General features: G+C 35.2%; 1 long non-coding RNA gene across 1 annotated transcript in view; it reads right to left on the bottom strand.

Annotated features, from left to right (window-relative positions):
- LOC122323166 overlaps positions 1 to 17,856 on the bottom strand; it is an 80,916-nt gene extending 63,060 nt beyond the window's left edge. Inside the window, exon 1 of the long non-coding RNA XR_006246958.1 lies at positions 17,804 to 17,856. This is a non-coding gene — a long non-coding RNA (uncharacterized LOC122323166). The remainder of the gene's footprint in view (positions 1 to 17,803) is intronic.
- Between the last annotated feature and the right edge of the window lie 376 nt (positions 17,857 to 18,232).

Here is an 18,232-nt window from a genome sequence, read left to right as displayed (position 1 = left end):
ACAAAAATGAAGAAAAGAAAAAAATCCTAGTGCTCCAGTTAAAATAAACAATGAGAAAATCGTTATAAAGTGAACAACCAGTTGCTCTCTTTTGCTTTCATTATAAAAAAAAAAACAAAAAAACAATTGAAATAATTTGCAAATCATTATAATTACATAAAATCACGAACATTACAGGTCTATATTTTCTTTATAAGTTGTATGAGATATACTATACACTGTATAATATTCTATGAATATTTTTATTGCATGTATTATTTTTATTGTATGTATATAGCAAATATGCAATTGATAGTGCATGCATTAAAACATACTCTCTCTCTCTCTCTCTAAATAACGCATGATTTTGAAAACTTTTTTTTCAGTTCCATCAGTTTTCAGAGTATAAAATAGTTGGCCTTTTTTCAAATGATTTATAAATAAGCTCATACCATAATGAGCTTATAAATAACACAACGATCCACTCAAACGCTGATTCATTCAGGAATGAAACGATTATGACTGAATCAAAACCGAACTAAATCAATTTGTTCAAAAGGGCTGGTTCATTTTCGAACATTCTCGGACAAGCCAAATTACGAGCGAGTTATTGAATAATTCATGAACCTTAAAACCCAACTACAATTGGGATTTGAAGTCAGGTTCGGTTCATAATCTAACTTTGGGTTTCAAGTTTGTAATTCATTTTAATGCCGGTGCAGATATAAGAGAACAGAAAATCAAGGAATAGTGATACATGTGCAAATGGTTCAGAGAAACACTAGAAGAATATAAAATAAGTTCCATGTCTCTCTTCCTCCCTCTCCGCTGTTCATATGGCAGATCATTGCATATTCCTTTTGTTTCCGGAGGGATCGTGACTAGTGTGAGCCGTCACACCCCATGCCTGTCAAACCAGGTCAAGATGCCAGCGCTTTACAGACTAAAAGTGTGAGAAAAAAGAACAGAACTTGATTTCAACTTATTTTCTTTGGACTTTATTTTGCTATTCTATTTGCTACGTCAAGAACTGAGTATCATGACATCCCCGTCACAAATCAGATCTACTTAATACTGAGCAAATGGACTTTCTAGGAATAAAAAAAACACCCAACATTAAAAAAAAAAAAATGGCATTAATCACAGTCAAGGATTGTTATTATTCATGATTAATCGCTAATTTAAAATACTACGATTTACCTGTAAATGTGTTCAAATAAAGAAATGCATGGCTTATTAAGGAAACCTCCGCCAGGTGTGACATAGTCCTGATTATTCTTTTATCATCATTCTTCTGATTTTATTCAGCCATTATCAGCCTTTATACTGGCAATAAAATGTTTATTGCAACATCGCTTCAATCCCAGTAAACGTCTACCCAATATTTGTCGACCTTACGAGAAATATTAAACAAAAATGCATTACAAAGGAGAATTGGACCTGTTCTGCAGCTGCATTAGAGCTAACATTAGTATCACGGTACTGAATTAAATTTGTTAGATTACACTTTCACTCAAAACCCATTTTAAACCACCATCGAAGGTTTGAAATGACTTCATTTTGCCATCACATGTGGAACTTTAGTTGTTCACTGTTGTTAAAATGTGCTATTTATAGCCTTTTGTACTGCTATACAAATTAATTAGCTGCACAAATTAAAATTTCTGATACATTACTAGTGAAAGGACCATCATAAACCATCAAAGGACCAGCATCCCAGCATTAAAATATATGGCATAAATGGCGAAAACCTATTTTGACGCAACTGACCTGCATTCAAATCCGTCTTTTCAAATGTTCTTTTCCATTCAAATCATTTCAAATCATCAGAAAAGCATTTATTTGCCATAAAAAAAGAAGGAAATCATTTGAAAATTAAGTATTATTAGGGTTAGGGTAGGTGTTGGAAGGGCTTCATTATCCCAGTAAGGTTGTCAACCATGTAATTTATTTAATAACATTTTGCATTTTTATAACATTTACACTCAATAAGCTGCATTCTGTTTTATAATGCACTTCAAAACTGAGGTGCAGATAATTGCCTCTTGCAATAAGTGGTATAAATAGCAGAAAATGCTAGTTGCATATCACTAAATGATGCCATATAAAAATCAGTCATGGGTGCGTAAACTTTTGAATTGGGTCATTTGTACAATTTCTGTTAGAATTTTTTAGCATAAGTAAACATCTGTTAAAATCTGCAAAAAAGCTTATTTCAATTATTAACATTTTGCACATTCTGCATGGGGTATATAAACTTATGAGCACAAATGTATGCACCTATATATAATAAATAAATCTCTAAAGCTCCTCTGAGCTACTAACCAACCCATTGAAGCTTCTTCTTTACAAGCCCACCAGAGATCAATTTGAAATAAACAGCTTTACCAAGACTTTCAGCGAATAAGTGTTTCCTCAAAAAGCAACAGCTCTGTAGTGTATGTCTTTGTGCAGCAAGCGAGAGGCTTCCATTTAAACCCACCAGGACACAGACCGAACGCGGTCATCAAAAAGCACTGTCAGCGTCCGTGTGGTCAGCCTTTCATCAGCAGTATAGAGCTTCACGGAGAGTCGCACACCGGGGGACACGCAGGGTCTCACAAAATCACGTGTGTGTGTGTGCATGTGCTATAAGTGGGTTTAAATTCATGTTACCGAGAGACTCACCTCTGGTGACGTTTGTCTTCTCCTAGATGAGCTTTTCTAGGAGGAGACCGAAGACTGATCTTCAGCTGAAGAGATGGCAAAAATGCTCAAATGAAAATAAAAAGCACACTTCTGAGAAACAGGCAGGGTGCGAACTACGGGAGAGCTAGGGGGAGTTCGTCTCCTCTTAATAAGACATGTGTTATCCCCTGAAGGTGTTATTTTGACGTGCCATTTCAGTTTTGGGTAATGCGATCATCGTGAATTATTATGTGTAAAATTGCGAAATTATCATTCGTTCGTGCATGACGGTGATTTAAACTTAATTCACTTCAATAAAGATAACACTATTATATACACTATTCTTGTCATGAGCATCAAGGTGTTTGTGTAACTGAAAGATTTGTAGGAAAAATATAATTTATTTATTATTAATTTTATTTTATATATATATATATATATATATATATATATTTATATTTTTTTTTTTTTTTTTTTTTAAGACACAATATACTATTATAATGCACATTTATGCTACGCGAAAAACATGCCAAAATCATAATGCTTAAAAACTGTTTGACTGTAGGCCACTTCTACCTCTCCAATGTTAAAAACATCGCAGGCTGCAGTCACGGCACAAGACCTTTCTCCATTAGGGGTCAACTACTGCTCTGACAGAGACAGAATCAGAGAAACAAGACTAAAAGAAACAGATCTGAGCATCCTCAAACGGAGAAAGCGGGTCTGTATTTAGCTGCCGTTCGCTCACGCTGCCTGTCATCTCCCTCAGGAACGCTTGTGAAAAAATTCACTCGGCTTTATCCCTCAAGGTAAACCGGTTTTTAAATCGTTTTTCATACATTTTGTATGGCAGTTATATTTGCCCCTGTTCACTCTTTACAAGAACAAAATGTCACGGCTGGAAATAACAACTGTCACAGCAACACGCACTTATGTCTGCTTATCAAAACACTGTCCATCCAGTAAAGCTGCTGGTTGACAGACTGAACGAGTTAAATGAGGACGTTTTAGAAATGTCAGAGAAAAACATACTAAAAGATGTACTGAAAGCAAATTGTGGATTTCATTTACAGAACAAACACTCGCGGGAGAGGTCAAGTGTGTGAATGACTGCTTTTGAGCAGCTGCCTTATGTGCATTAATAGGTCTAATCTACTCTCCGACGGGGTCGTGCAAAGGTCACAAATGCATGCCTACGATCTTTGCCCAGTTCTCCACAGCAATATGTGTATAGATGCTCAGCCTGTATCTAATCGCTAAGTTATAACGGCTAAAAAAATAAAAAGGCTGGACATTTCTTACCCTCACCCTAACTTGTTAATAATCTCTAAAATCAGATTTAATGACAGATGAATGACAAGCAGCAAAAACTGATTGTAAGCCTATAAAATTGTTCTTCAAATCCAACGTGCTTCCAAGATCAGCGAAGGTGTTGATCCAGGAACATGTATAAAAAAGTGCCTCTATTATGGACTCTGAAAATAACCTTTCAATGAAAGTGAATGAAAACAACCTGCAAAGCTCGAAATCTGAAAGCGCACCGCGTATAAAGTCATTGTCTCAAAAGAAAGAGTCGACTCTGAATCACTGAAACGAGTAGTTTTCAAAAGAGTCTGGTGGATGTCAACAGGAAATATCACTTGTTGCGCATACAGACCTGGGAAAACGTAATTATTGCGTTGATCTGAACGAAAATTGGAAGTACGTTCCCGGTTTTGGAGCTGTAAAAATAGCCGTTTCCCCGGTAACGCTGTACACAAAGCAGCACTGCTAGCAGGCGTTACAGGCATAATGGCATGGAAATTAAATCAGCCAACCACCGCAGATTAGCATGTCGAAAAAGAGGGAAAAATTCAGCGTTGAGCAAATAAGTTAAAAATATGCATGTCAACCTTTTTGTTGGGTCCTGAAACCAAAATACGATCCTTTCATAACCCATAATAGGGGCGCTTTAATTATATTAACTTCTATATGCTTTATTAATTGATTATTATTTAAGTGTTAAATAATAAATCTTGTGTTGACTTAGTTGACTTATGTTATGAATGCGTCTTCTGAATTATTTCAAGACATGGTTGTGACAACGACTCATATCTGGTGCACCTTCTGGTTTTATACTAATGCACAGCTGCTGAATAAACACTTCTGAGGTGGATATATACGCATGCAAGTGAAAGCGTACGTGAAAGTATGAATTAACAAATTTAGGCAAGTGATATGCACTCCTACAGGAATATGCGAACACTGCGTGAGGACCCTGAATGCAGCTTCACCGTCAGCACACAATAAAAAGAAGATATAGCCAAGAAAGGACAGGTAATCTTCGCAGCCATTCTGTTGAAATTCAAAAGCAGTTTCTCTCTCTTTCGCTTTTCACCTCTCCTTGCTATGTGAGGTTGGGGTATTTATTTGGGCACATCTATCTCACTCTTTGTTAGTGACAGTGTGGCGCTCACTGAACCCGACGACGAGTTTAAGCTGAGGACACACCATATTTTTCCCCACTTCCTTCCTCATAACAGTCGTTCTACTGTGACAGTGTGTTGTTTTGTTATTCTCAGCCAACTGCAGAGCTGCATCTGTTCTCCTCTGCCTTGTTAGTGGAAAGGCAACTGACAACAAACCTATAATCTTAAGCATTAAACTTTACAGTTCACCCATCATCGTGGATATGAATGATACTGTAAGTTAAGACTCATGACTTATTATGGATATGATATAAGTGAGATGGTTTTATACGCTAAGGAGTCGAACAAATCAAGAAATAAAATAAAAAAACACTTAAAATTTTAGAAACACAGTATTGTTCCTATAGCAACCCCAGAGCCTTTTTACAAAGTCTTAATAGGTTTTCATGCTTGATTTATTTTACACAGTGTACATTAGTGCCTCTCTTCCAGGGTTGCCAGGTTTTGACAGCAAAACCCACCCGAATGCAACCCAAAACTAGCCCTCTCGCTTTTTAGGTGGGGTTCCTGGTAAAAAAATCGCGTTCCCGCGGGGTGAAATGCACTATTTTGGTGGGTTCGCCTGATAAAAGTCACATTCCAGGGGCTAAATATCACGTCCATGGGGTCGTTTCAACCCGCGGATATGAAAAACATCCCGCAGAAAGAGCGTCAAAGCAGCTCAATTACGCTTTTTCCAGATTTTGCACTTAACTGAACAAAAGACATATCAAAACAAAGTGTGGAATGTTGCACACTTAATGCATCCAGGTCAAAATCAGATACGTGTGCAAAATACTGTGCCAAAAAAGTAGTATTCTTTTAGCAGACGTTAAGCTTCGTAACTTTTTTGCCATAAACAGTAACATTAAAGAGATACTCCACCCAAAATAGAAAAAAAAAGTCATTAATCACTTACCCCATGTCGTTCCAAACCCGTAAAAGATTTGTTCGTCTTTGGAACACAATTTAAGATATTTTTGATGAAAACGAGGAGGACTGTCCCATTGACTGCCAAGTAAAATACACTGTTAGAGTCTGAATACTGCCATCAGTGGCTCAATCAAAATGCTATGAAGTGAACAAAACAAAATAATGACTTTATTCTACAATTCGGCACAGTAACGTCACTCACGCTCTACTGTGTCACTATTCATCCAAAATATCTTAAATTGTGTTCTGAACAAAAGCTTTTATGGGTTTGGAACAACATGGGGGTAAGTGACTGATGACAAAAATGCTAATTCTGAGGTGGAGCATCCCTTTAAACACATGAACTAAAGATGAAATTATTAATAGGACCAGTTTAAAACACTGTAGCGACCTCATAGCAATGCACTGGCAATCAACCAAAAAATTGGCAGCAACTTCATAAGCACCATTAGAATTTTCTGCAGAAAATGAATCAGGTTGTGAGTAACGTCTGGCCCAAGCACCTGTCCTGCATCTTCAGCCAGCCTGTGCTAGGACCGGAGAACTTTTACCACATGGCGATTTTAAAACTTTAAACAGCTCTCCGGGGCCCGGGTCATTTCCACTATCCTCACAGCATGTGCACAGCGCTCTGTTATTCCGAGGCTTTTAGCAAAGCTCCACCGCAGTCACCAGCTCTCCCTCTGGAGAACCGGTACGATCAGACAGGCCTTGCAGAGAAGCAAAAGAGATCAGCTGTATGTGTGTGTGGTTTGATGTGGCGATAAATATGAGATATGTCTTGCAGTGGTGCTATATTGCACACATTAAGCACCGTTTCACACAATACAGACGCTGGCCATAAGGAAGCTGGTTACATGTGCCTCATGAAATACATTTTCTCGTCTCTGTCCATATATGATATAAAAAATTTACTTACATTATTTAAAAATGGAAGCCGTCTTAGTTTACTTTCAGCATAACAGCACAGTTAAATCAACGAATACGAATGAATATGGGTGGATTGTAAAGTTATTCAGTTTTTCGGTGTCCGTGTTGGGATTTTTTTCACCTCACATAAATCTAATTGTAAAAAATTAAACATTGTTTTAATTTACAATAATTTATAAGCTTGTAGGTCCTGAATATATAGATATAAATAATATATAAATAATAATATATAAATAATATATAAATAAATGAACAAACACAGTGAAATAAGTAAGCTAATATTAGAATTTCATACATATAAAATAAATATATAAAATCTATATAAAGATATAAATATATAAAAATAAAATCTATATAAAGAGCTTATTCGCAAGAGATATTTGCATCTGTAGATCTTTATTTTAAAATATCATTGTTATCATATTTTATTATACAAAAAAGTTTGAGTGAGTTTTGTAATGTAATGTATATATACAATTATATATATATATATATATATATATATTTTTTTTTCATCATCATCATTATTATTATTATTATTATTATTATTATTATTATTATTATTATTAATATATATATATATATATATATATATATATATATATATATATATATATATATATACATCAGCATCATTAAAGGAATAGTTCACCCAAAAAATGTTATTATAAAATTATTATTATACCTATAGCTGTATATGACTTTCTTCTATCAGACAAACACAGTCTGAGTTAAAACTTTAATCTGACTCTTCCAAGCTTGGGAAAGCTACTGGATAGCGGCCATTATTTTGAAGCTCTGTAAATCAGATATATATCTGCAAGTACTGCAACGTAAAACTAAGCTACACGGGTATCACGTGACCTCTGAAGCAGATCACACGAACCTTCTGAAATCGTTACAATATGCTGATTCGCTGCTTAAATAAAAGCTTCATAAAAATAAAAGCACGGATTCAAACAACGAGCGGCGGCACAGGAATGCTCCCGCTAATTTCCTTTGGCCATGTCTGTCTCATCAGCTGGCCTGTGATGAAGCGTTTGCCTGCCTTCACCTCTCCACACCATCTGATTCTCACCTGCTGTGCACTGAGCCGTGAGTGATGGAGAGGAACTCTCAGAATCACGTCCGCAGGGACGTCCTGACACCCTCGCCTGCTCCACACCACTACCAGCCATCAGCAGATGGCCATGCCACCTGCCACACTCCATCAACAAAAGGTCCAATTATCCCATAAGCCCCTGCACTCACCTTGATATCCCACAATCCCTCTTTCCCACACCTGTCCACTCACATTAAAGCCCTCACTAGTCATCATACCGGAGTTTATTGCCTCAGAATCCGAGTGCAAGAACACATGTTTTCTTTGATGACCGCTTTGATGGCAAACTGTTTTGATGAAGCAAGTTCTTCACACTCTGCAGAACATAATTAGTTGATCTAAAAAGTTTTCCCTCCAAAAACAGATACCATTTTGACATCGTATAAGCTGGTTAGCTGTGCACAAAGAGCCATATTCAGATCACGTGACCAGCCAAATATTTATTAAGTTAAACTCCTACGGACAGTTTTGGCTGTAGAAAGGAATTATAATACAATAATGTATGCAAATACAATATATATGACCAAATGATCAAAATCCTCAATGTTATTGTCAGTATCAAAATAAAACAAAACAGTACTACTAATAAAAGTTATTTAATTCAATAATATACCAATACAATTTACAATACAGTGTTTTTTGCTGTTACATGTAATGATATTTTTATTGTTGTTATTAATATTTCTGGATGAACACTTGGAGCAACTTAGGTTTGCTTTATTATCCATACAAAAGATTTTTTATTTTTATTAAAATCATTCTAAAATATTAAATATTATACGGCTTGTCAACCCCAAGTTACTGTTGTACCGCAACAGAAATGTTATCATTCGCTGTATATCATCTTATAAGAAATATTATTGAGAGATACAGATATTTTATGCAAAAAAAAAAAAAAAAAAAAAGTCTGCTATACAGTTATAATACTCACGGATATACATTACGAGTTCAATATGAATAGTGTCACCTTTTGGAAATATAAAAAAAGTCTGCTATACAACTGATATAATACTCGCTGTATTGTATAAAGCCTGATGTATCAATATGAATAACTTTATTTTTTTTTCAGAACATATAATCAAATGTATCAAACTAAATACTTGAACCGATTAAAAAAGCACCTCCACATTTGCTCAATTCTCGCTGTATTGTACTAAAGCCTGATGTATCAGCTATGATGCTTAACTGACACTTTTTTTCAGATCGAGAACTGGCATGGTGTGAAAAAGCTTTTATTAGACTCCGGACTAAGGTATCGCTTTTCGATTCGTCGATTCAGGTAAATACCTGCTTTCGATTAACAGTCTAGCACCTCCACATTTGCTCAAATTCAGCAAGCGTTATCTCTTAACTCTGCCGAACGCAAAAGTAACACTAATTATATGGTATAAATGTCACGTTGTAAACGCGGAGAGAGAAGGCATGTGGTAATGGAACCTGGTTTTGAAGAAGAATGAAAGAAGTCATTAGCGGATAATGATTTTAATTACACTCTCTTTGTCAGTTACGGCATGCGAAGGCAGCGCTTGACAAGAGGTTCCCCCTCCGCATAATTACAGTGTGATTGACATGCTAAATAAACAGGGTCTGAATGACACTGACTGCGCGCAGTTGCCAAGAGCAACAGGTTGATCGAGGAACTGGAAAATACATGTTTGTGATTAGAGGCTAGCGCTGCGCAAGAAGCGGCGTTTTTATTAGACTCGGACTAAGGTATCGTTTTAGGATGTCGATTCAGGTCTGCGAAGAACAAAGGCTAGACCTGTGTACAGACGTACGAATCTTTTCCCGACCAGACAGAAACGTCACTGCGCAGAGACTGCTCTTTCAAAGCTCAAAGGGCTTCGTGAAATTCTCATTTAGAGACCATATTTTCTCCTAAAATGATTTAGGACACAAGAGATGAGACATTTAACGTGTTAAATGAAACGTGGGCCTTCTAGATCAGATTGTTAGAGATGAGTTTGTGCAAGATCTCTGAAATATGACAAGCCTGACAAATTTGAGATGTTATGGAGATCTCTTCTGAAACTGAAGAGGAGATGCATGTCAGATTCCTGGAATATGATCCCCCAAAAAAAGTCTCAGTTTAGTCATCATTCCAATACACTGATAAATTGTGATAAATTGTTACCAATTACTATTAGCACTCATTTATTAATATTGTTCTAATCAAAAAGAGTTTTTGCTAGAGTGTTTGTGGAAATCATGATTTATTATATATATATATATTTATTTATTTATTATTTATTTATTTTTATTTTATTTATTTTATTTATTTTTTTTTTTTTTTTTACTTTCTTTTTTTTTTACCAGAATTCAGAATATGTATAATATTATTTTTCATTTATTTTTTAGGTTTTACTTTTAATTTAATGCATTTTTGCTGAATAAAAATATGCTTATTTGCTTTTGTTTTTTTTTACTTTGAATGGTATTACAATAAAATATTATACAAAAATATTCAGCAGCAAAACATTTTTTTATTAATAATACAAAATGTTTATTGATTATCATAAGCAGCATGTAGTAATGGTAGTAATTATTCTAAAATTTCAACTTCACAAAAATAAATTACATTATAATAAGATAAATATATTACAATATCAAATATATTAGAGCCAACCAATAATAACAATAAATAAATAAATACGTAAAACGATCTAAGTCGAAATAATTTCAAGAAAAAAAGTAAAGATGAATTTTGAAAAAGTCATTATGTTTATTACAATTACATTTTAAGTAAAAAGTCAAGAATGTACATACTTGTGGCTTGTTCATTTCATCAGTCAATATTAATATTACTGTATGTTTTCATAAAAATAAATGCAGCCTTAGTGAGCATAAGAGACTTTATTCAATTAAAGATTTTTTCCAAACTTTTGACTGGTTTAAAAAGTGAGAGAGAGATTTTCTTTCCTCCGTCTTGTTTTCACGCGCCATCATGTGAAATTTAACAGGTTAGTTAAGGCAACCTGTTAGTTCACGGCAGCAGCAGACAGATTTTTGGAAGTTTATGTAACATCAGGTTACATTTCAGCGTGATGACAAACACATCTGCTGATGGGAGCCACCGGGGACACCGGACCAGACATCGGCTCATAAAAGCCCACCGTCACCGCAAACTAAATCAGACACAGACACACGTGACCTGAAAAGAGCTTCATCTAAATGATGGATTAAAAACAACCAGGACTGTTTCTAAACCCACCGTCTTTAAGAAATAAACGGGAATTTAATCTGGTATCGTGTGAAATTTTGGAAACATTTAGACAGTGGAGGAAATACGCGTTTGGAAATGCATTTTAAAATCTCATGAAAAATCGATGTTTTTAATGAAACAAAGTGACCAAGCGAACACTCTATGCCACTCGTTATCGCACGCTTTTTTAATTTGCATTAAATGGAGTATCCGTTTTTTCCAGTTCCACATATAATCTGTCTGGAAAACATCTCACTTATCTTGAACTATTTACGGAGACTAAAAAGGTCTACTTACGAATATCACAAATAACTGAAAGCGGAGTTTCAGGAAAGAAGTAAGTAGACTTCCGTCTCTTTCTAAAAATATAATTTTCTCCCTGGGTTAATAGTCTTTTGTTTACGTAACAAATACAGAGAAACCGAGCACAGCTGGCTTTCAGAGGTAATATTCCATTTATTTTCTCAGAAGAGAAAAAGACTTTAAAATAAACGTAACCTTTCAAAACAGTCCTACAATAAGATCAGTAGAAGCCCCAAGTCATGCTTTTTTTGTTTTATTAAATAAACACCAAATAATAATAACTGCAATAATGAAAATTAAAGCACAATTTGCATTGAAAATTCTGTCAGAGGTCTAAATCTATCTATCCTTTTTTTACATTTTAAATAATTAATTTTGTATGAATTAGTATTTGTATATAATTAGAAACTGGAAGTGAATATAATTAGGGCTGGAAATGAATAATACCTAATATTTACATGCATGATTGTTACACCGTTTACAGGTAAAATGGGCAAAAAAAATAAAACATGCAGCTGGTAACGTTTAACATTAAACCCATGAATATGCAGATCATAATGTTAAAGTCTGTCGTTGATTTATTACCTCTGTACACATAAATACAGGCAGCTACAAAGTCTCATATTAAATCATTACGGTATTACCGCAACATGTAAAGGACATTAAATTTTTTATTTTTTTTTTCTCCTATCTCACATGTTTTTGTTTCATATCACAGTATAAAAGTTAGAATTCATCTGAGATCCGGCTGATTTGGTTCAAGGCTCAAAACTCCCGATGGAGAAAAATCCCTATAAAGAAAACAAATTGGGGGAAAAACACTACAGAAACCAAGGCCACCGAAAGAAAAAGTGGCCTTGAAATGCACTCCTATCAATAGAAGATGCCGTCTACGAGCACGGCCTTACTAGAAAACAAACCGATAAAGCCCTTTAACCTATATTTAACAGTAAGCAGAGGGAAATGTTGTTGGTCAAACGCATTCAAGTCTATTTGTGTAATTACAGAGGAACAAAAAGAGCGGTTTGCACTGATGCTAGGCTTTGAAAATAACCGCGGGGAGAGCGATCTGGCACTCTTCCGTCTGGCTGGGAAGTGCGTGACATGGAGAGCCTTCTCTTAATGGATTTCCCGATGAGCTGTTTTTGCAGGAATTAAAATGCACGATCTGTCACTTTTGAGGCCTCAAGTCCTTCACCGAACGCTAATTCGTTCAGCCCTCACTCCAGTACAGGTGTACCTGAAGGTGACAGCTTTGATTTTAGTGCCTATCTTGAGACAACTCAATTAAGCCAACTGTGATTTCTGACGCGCCGTCTCGATTTGGTGGGGGATCGACAAAAAGCGAGAGCGCGAAGCTGAACTTGCGCGGCCTGTATGCATTCACGGTGTTTTCTTTCTGTCAGGTAAATGACAAACGTTTCTCATTTTCCAATAGCAGGCTGACCCACTTTTTATTTTAACTGCGAAACGTAGTGGAAAAAAATGAGACCGTATCGCATCAACTTGCAGCAAATCTGTCATTTCCATCTCTATTATGCCCTAAAGCACCACATACAAAAATAATATGTTTTACAATGTCAAATAAATCTTTTTCCCTCTATGTTTCGTGTAGTGCACATACAGTGTTCACCCTGAATCGCTGAATATGTATATTGTGGTAGGATTTAGTAACAAATCTTCTGTCGGTCTGTTATTCTTTAGAGGGTTTGCGCACATGAAAATTAAAATTCATGAAAAAAAAAAAATCACATCATTTCAAACTTGTATGATGTATGATGGAATACAGAAAAAGCATATTTTCCATGCAACAACTTTATTTGTGTGATAATAAAACAATACAAATTGAATATAATAAAATACAGACAAATAATGGCAACTAAATTATATAAAATATTTTATAGTAATATTACATCTAAAATATATAAGTGAAATATATATTTTTGGTGTAATTGGAAAATATAAAAAAATTAAATATAATAATATAATATTAAAAATATGAAATAAAATAAAACTATGAAAACTAACTAAGCAGCTTTCTTATAATCAAATTATATTTACAAGAGTAAATACTAAAATACTAGTTAATGTCAGTTTATTTCTTTATCAAACTAAAATTATGTAATATGTAAAAAAACATTTTCAGCTTTACAGAACAAAGCACATGCAAAAGAAAGCAAAGCAAAATAGCATATAAGTTGGAAACACATATATATATATATATATATATATATATATATATATATATATATATATATATATATATATATATATATACATAAATATTATATATATACATATATATTATATATATATATATATATATATATATTTATATATATATATACATAAATATATATATATACATAAATATTATATATATATATATATATATATATATATGTATATATATATATATATATATAAATATTATATATATATATATATATATATATATATATATATATATATATATATATATATATATATATATATATATATATATATATATATATATATATATATATATATATATATATATGAATTTCTGTCTGAACTCTGCAGCAAAGCATACGTTTTCCTGATATATATTAAAAACATGCCACTACATGCCGTGTGCTGCCTCATGGGCCCGTGACTCTGCCTCTGCGATGACCTTTACGACGGGCTTTTATGCCTCAAAGTCCAGAGCGCCTCTTTCACAGATAGGCAGTCAAGACGCCCTGAGTGAAATGACCCTCGAGTCAGACACGTATTAAACCCCAGAGTTCTCACCCATCAGCCAAAACAACTCAAGTATCCGGCAAATACAGTCACACATATTCCATCGGATCCTTCATAAACTGTGAGAGCACATCTGTCACTTACATGCTGCACTATCCGAATCAGTGTTTCCAAAAGAGCCAGAGATTACAGGATAGACTCGGGGATCACAAAAAGGCAATTTTCACAGGAAAAAAAAAAGAATTATGCATCAGTTCACAAATTGAACCCTTCCACATTAAAAATCATTGGATTGGAAAGAGTCACTGAGATGCTTATTGGATTTCTCATTTAAAGGCCACAACTTTTCCATTATGTGAAGAGTTTGACTCCATTTTGGTAGACATTTGCATTTCTTTTTCCTTTTTAATCACGCTTTATGCATTTTGGTTTTCTTTTCTAGGATCATAAAAAAGTAAACAAAAAATAAATCACACAAAATTATGCTACATCTTTTAATGCAATTATGCAAAAAATCTTTTCGTGTTTATTTTGCTTCGCAAAGCACTTTGAATCGCATAAAACATGCATAACAAATAGATGCATTTGTAAAAAAAACATAGCCAGAAGTTGAAAAAAGAACAATTTGGTTCAAGCTAAATATTTCTATTGTGTTTTACTGAACAATTCATGTAGGTGATTATCCAAAAAAAAAAAAAAAAAAACTTGTCTGGTAGACTTCCATTGTAAGCATAATACTGTACGACTGAAGGTCAAGTCTGTGGTAAACAACATCATGTCTCAAGTGCAGGACTGAAACAGCCCAGAATCCTTGAGGACACAGTGAGTTTGTTGGTATGTGGATGTTTACCTCAATGAAAAAAAAAAAAAAAAAAACCAGGCTGCTTCACTGTTGTGACCCTGTCATGAACGGTCACAAACTTTTACATCTTGTTCTATTCAATTAGCACAGTGCTGCCTGAAGAGACGTCTTTGAGAAATGTTCTTCAGTTCTCAAGTGGCACTGCTGTGATCTTAAATTAAAAAATCTATTCACTCGCCTCACAGACGTGGATTCACTTATAACTCCAGGCATTAGTTCTACTTGTTCTCTCCTGCTTTACCCATTATGCCGAAAACGCTCAAATTCACAGCCATTCATTTGCGTCTGTCGAGGGCCCGATGCTGCAGTTTCTTTTAATCCGAAATTTGATGGGCCAATAACAACTAATTATAGACCATTGTGCGTTCTCAATCTGACCAATTTACATTTACCTGCCTTTGCAAACATCTCTTATTTCTGTTTTTCCATTTTAACGTGTCTGTAATTAGTTAACACCGCTTCGGGTAATTATACCAAATGGAAAACACTCTGAATCAGCCTTTTGCGTTTCTCGAGTTTTATGAGTTTTTTACGGAAAACCTCAGAAGTGGGTGGATGGATAGATGGAAGGAAGGAGGGAAGGACAGATGGACGAATGGCCAGATGGAGTAAAAATCTCAAAGGTGGATGGATGGATGGAAGGAAGAAAGGAAGGACGCACAGACAGAAAACCTCAGAGGTGGAAGGATGCATGGATGGATGGAAGACCTCAGAGGTGGATAGATGAAATGAAGAAAGGAAGGTAGGAAGGATGGACAGACAGAAAACCTCAAAGGTCAAACCTCAGAGGACGGACGAACGGACAACCTCAGAGGTGGAAGGATGCATAGATGGATGGAAAACCTTAGAGGTGAATGGATGGAAGAAAGGAAGGAAAGATGGACAGACAGAAAACCTCAAAGGTGGATAGATGAGCGGAAAACCTCAGAGGATGGACGGATGGATGGATGGATGGATGGATAGAAAACCTCAGTGGTGGGTGGATGGATGGATGGATGGAATACCTCAGTGGTGGAAGGAAGGAAGAAAGGACGGATGAATGGATCGATGAATGGTTGGATGGATGGAAAATCTCAGAGGTGGAAGGATATATTCTTTTCTTTAATACTTGCATCTAAATATAAACTTATATTAAATGTAAAAAAATAATGATTTAATATGAATATGACATTAGATAACACAAACACACAGGTCTCTCTCTCTCTCTCTCTCTCTCTCTCTCTCTCTCTCTCTCTCATAAACCTTGACTGGCCACTCTCTCTTGTCTATTATAATGGAAACATTTGAACTAAAATCAATATTTTATGTCTATTTATTTATTTATTTATTTGCTAAGTAGTCGTGTAATCAGCTTCATGTCTGGTTCCTGGTCACTCTGTCTGGGTTTATTCTGCAATAATGACTGGCTGACGGCACCTTATACTTTATGTATATCTCGCAAATCACAATGAATTATTTAAGTCGCTTGTTTGCTTTTGTAGTCTCAGCATATTAACGTTTGGAAAAACCAAACGGATTTGTTGAGAATACAGAATGCCTGCACACCCAGCTGGGGAGAAGGGCGTCAGAGATTTCCGCACATGGCAGAAAGAAAACACAAGCAATGTGGGCCAGTGATAGGCTCCTGCCATGTTTAATAAATGACTTGGCAAAGTCTTCGATGGGCCGTGCCATCAAAGCTTGCAAGCTTGGCGGTTGGTATCGTTGCGAAATTGCAGAGAGCGGCGGGCCAACCGGCGGTTCACCCTGTGCTGCAGAGACATGTGAACGGAGAAAGGCCATGCTTGAGCTCCACTCGAACGGCAAATGAATTCACGGAGTGCACTTAACCTTGTTAAAAAAGCATTTCACGGCAAGAGTAAGAAAGCAAGGGTTGATCTGGGTTTACGTTCATTCTACCTCGAGTGATGCGACACTGAAAAGCAAAACTCCACAATCAGAGCTTTTATATCGAGTGTTTGCCTTGAGTAAGTAGAAGAAGTCTCAGAGCTCATGATAGCGAAACAGGAATTATGTTTTAGTTCCCACAATCCCACACTGAGAGTCGCGATTGACTTTGTGGATCATCTGAAAACTGTTAAATCACCTTGAGAACAAGATCTCCTTCTAGAGCACTTTCAGACTGATTTAGAACTTATTTATACACCAGAGAATATTGTCCTAGTTTTGATGTGTATGTTTTGTATTAGCGCAATACTGCCATAAAGTATTAACATATAATCACAGTCAACTATTGAATACTGTACCTCCAACATGCCTGCCTATCTATCCATCTATCTATCTATCTCTATTGTCATTTTGAATCTATTGATCTATCATTCTGAATATCTATCTATCTATCTATCTATCTATCATCTATCTATCTACCTGTCATATATATATATATATATATATATATATATATATATATATATATATATATATATATACCTGTCTGTCTATCTATCTATCTATCTATCTAACTTTACAGCTAGAATAGGCAGTTTCAGTGGTGCTACAAAATAAAGCATGCTTTCAAACAACCTTCAACAACAAACAACCCAATCCCAGCTCTTACCGCTCTATTAAAGCGAAGGCACGTCTCGTGTGAAAGTAGGATACTTACAATATAAGTCCAACATATTAAAAATACTTTTATCTTGAAGTTAGCTCACCTGTTGAGAAGAAACACCGGAAGTGTATTGGCATTGACACCGTCGCCTGAATTTTGGACAAGTCTTCACATTTTGTTTTACTAAACAACACTGATTGGCTCAGCCTGCTCCGGTAGCCCCGCCCCCGAAATGCTATCGATTCTACCGGTATGCAAATGCGAAGGCTGACAGACAGGTCGGACACCCTATCATCGCATTCAGAAAAATTACAACGATTGGGCAAACATTTTTCCACGGAAGATATATATTTATAATATTTAGACCATTTTATTTTATTATTATTTTTTATTGCTATCATCCCGAGAAGAGACTTTAAACCAATATATAAAAAAAAAGTCTCTAGCTAAAATCGCCTACCTTTAAAGTGTCCGTGTTATAGATTTTTTGGAAATGATCTTTCGCGCAGTGCGTGAATTAAAACATCCTGCA

This window comes from Puntigrus tetrazona, chromosome 18 (assembly GCF_018831695.1).
Source record: "Puntigrus tetrazona isolate hp1 chromosome 18, ASM1883169v1, whole genome shotgun sequence".
NCBI classification, from domain to species: domain Eukaryota; kingdom Metazoa; phylum Chordata; class Actinopteri; order Cypriniformes; family Cyprinidae; genus Puntigrus; species Puntigrus tetrazona.
Note: the sequence above shows the minus strand (reverse complement) of the source record. Positions and strands in the feature narration are given on the sequence as shown.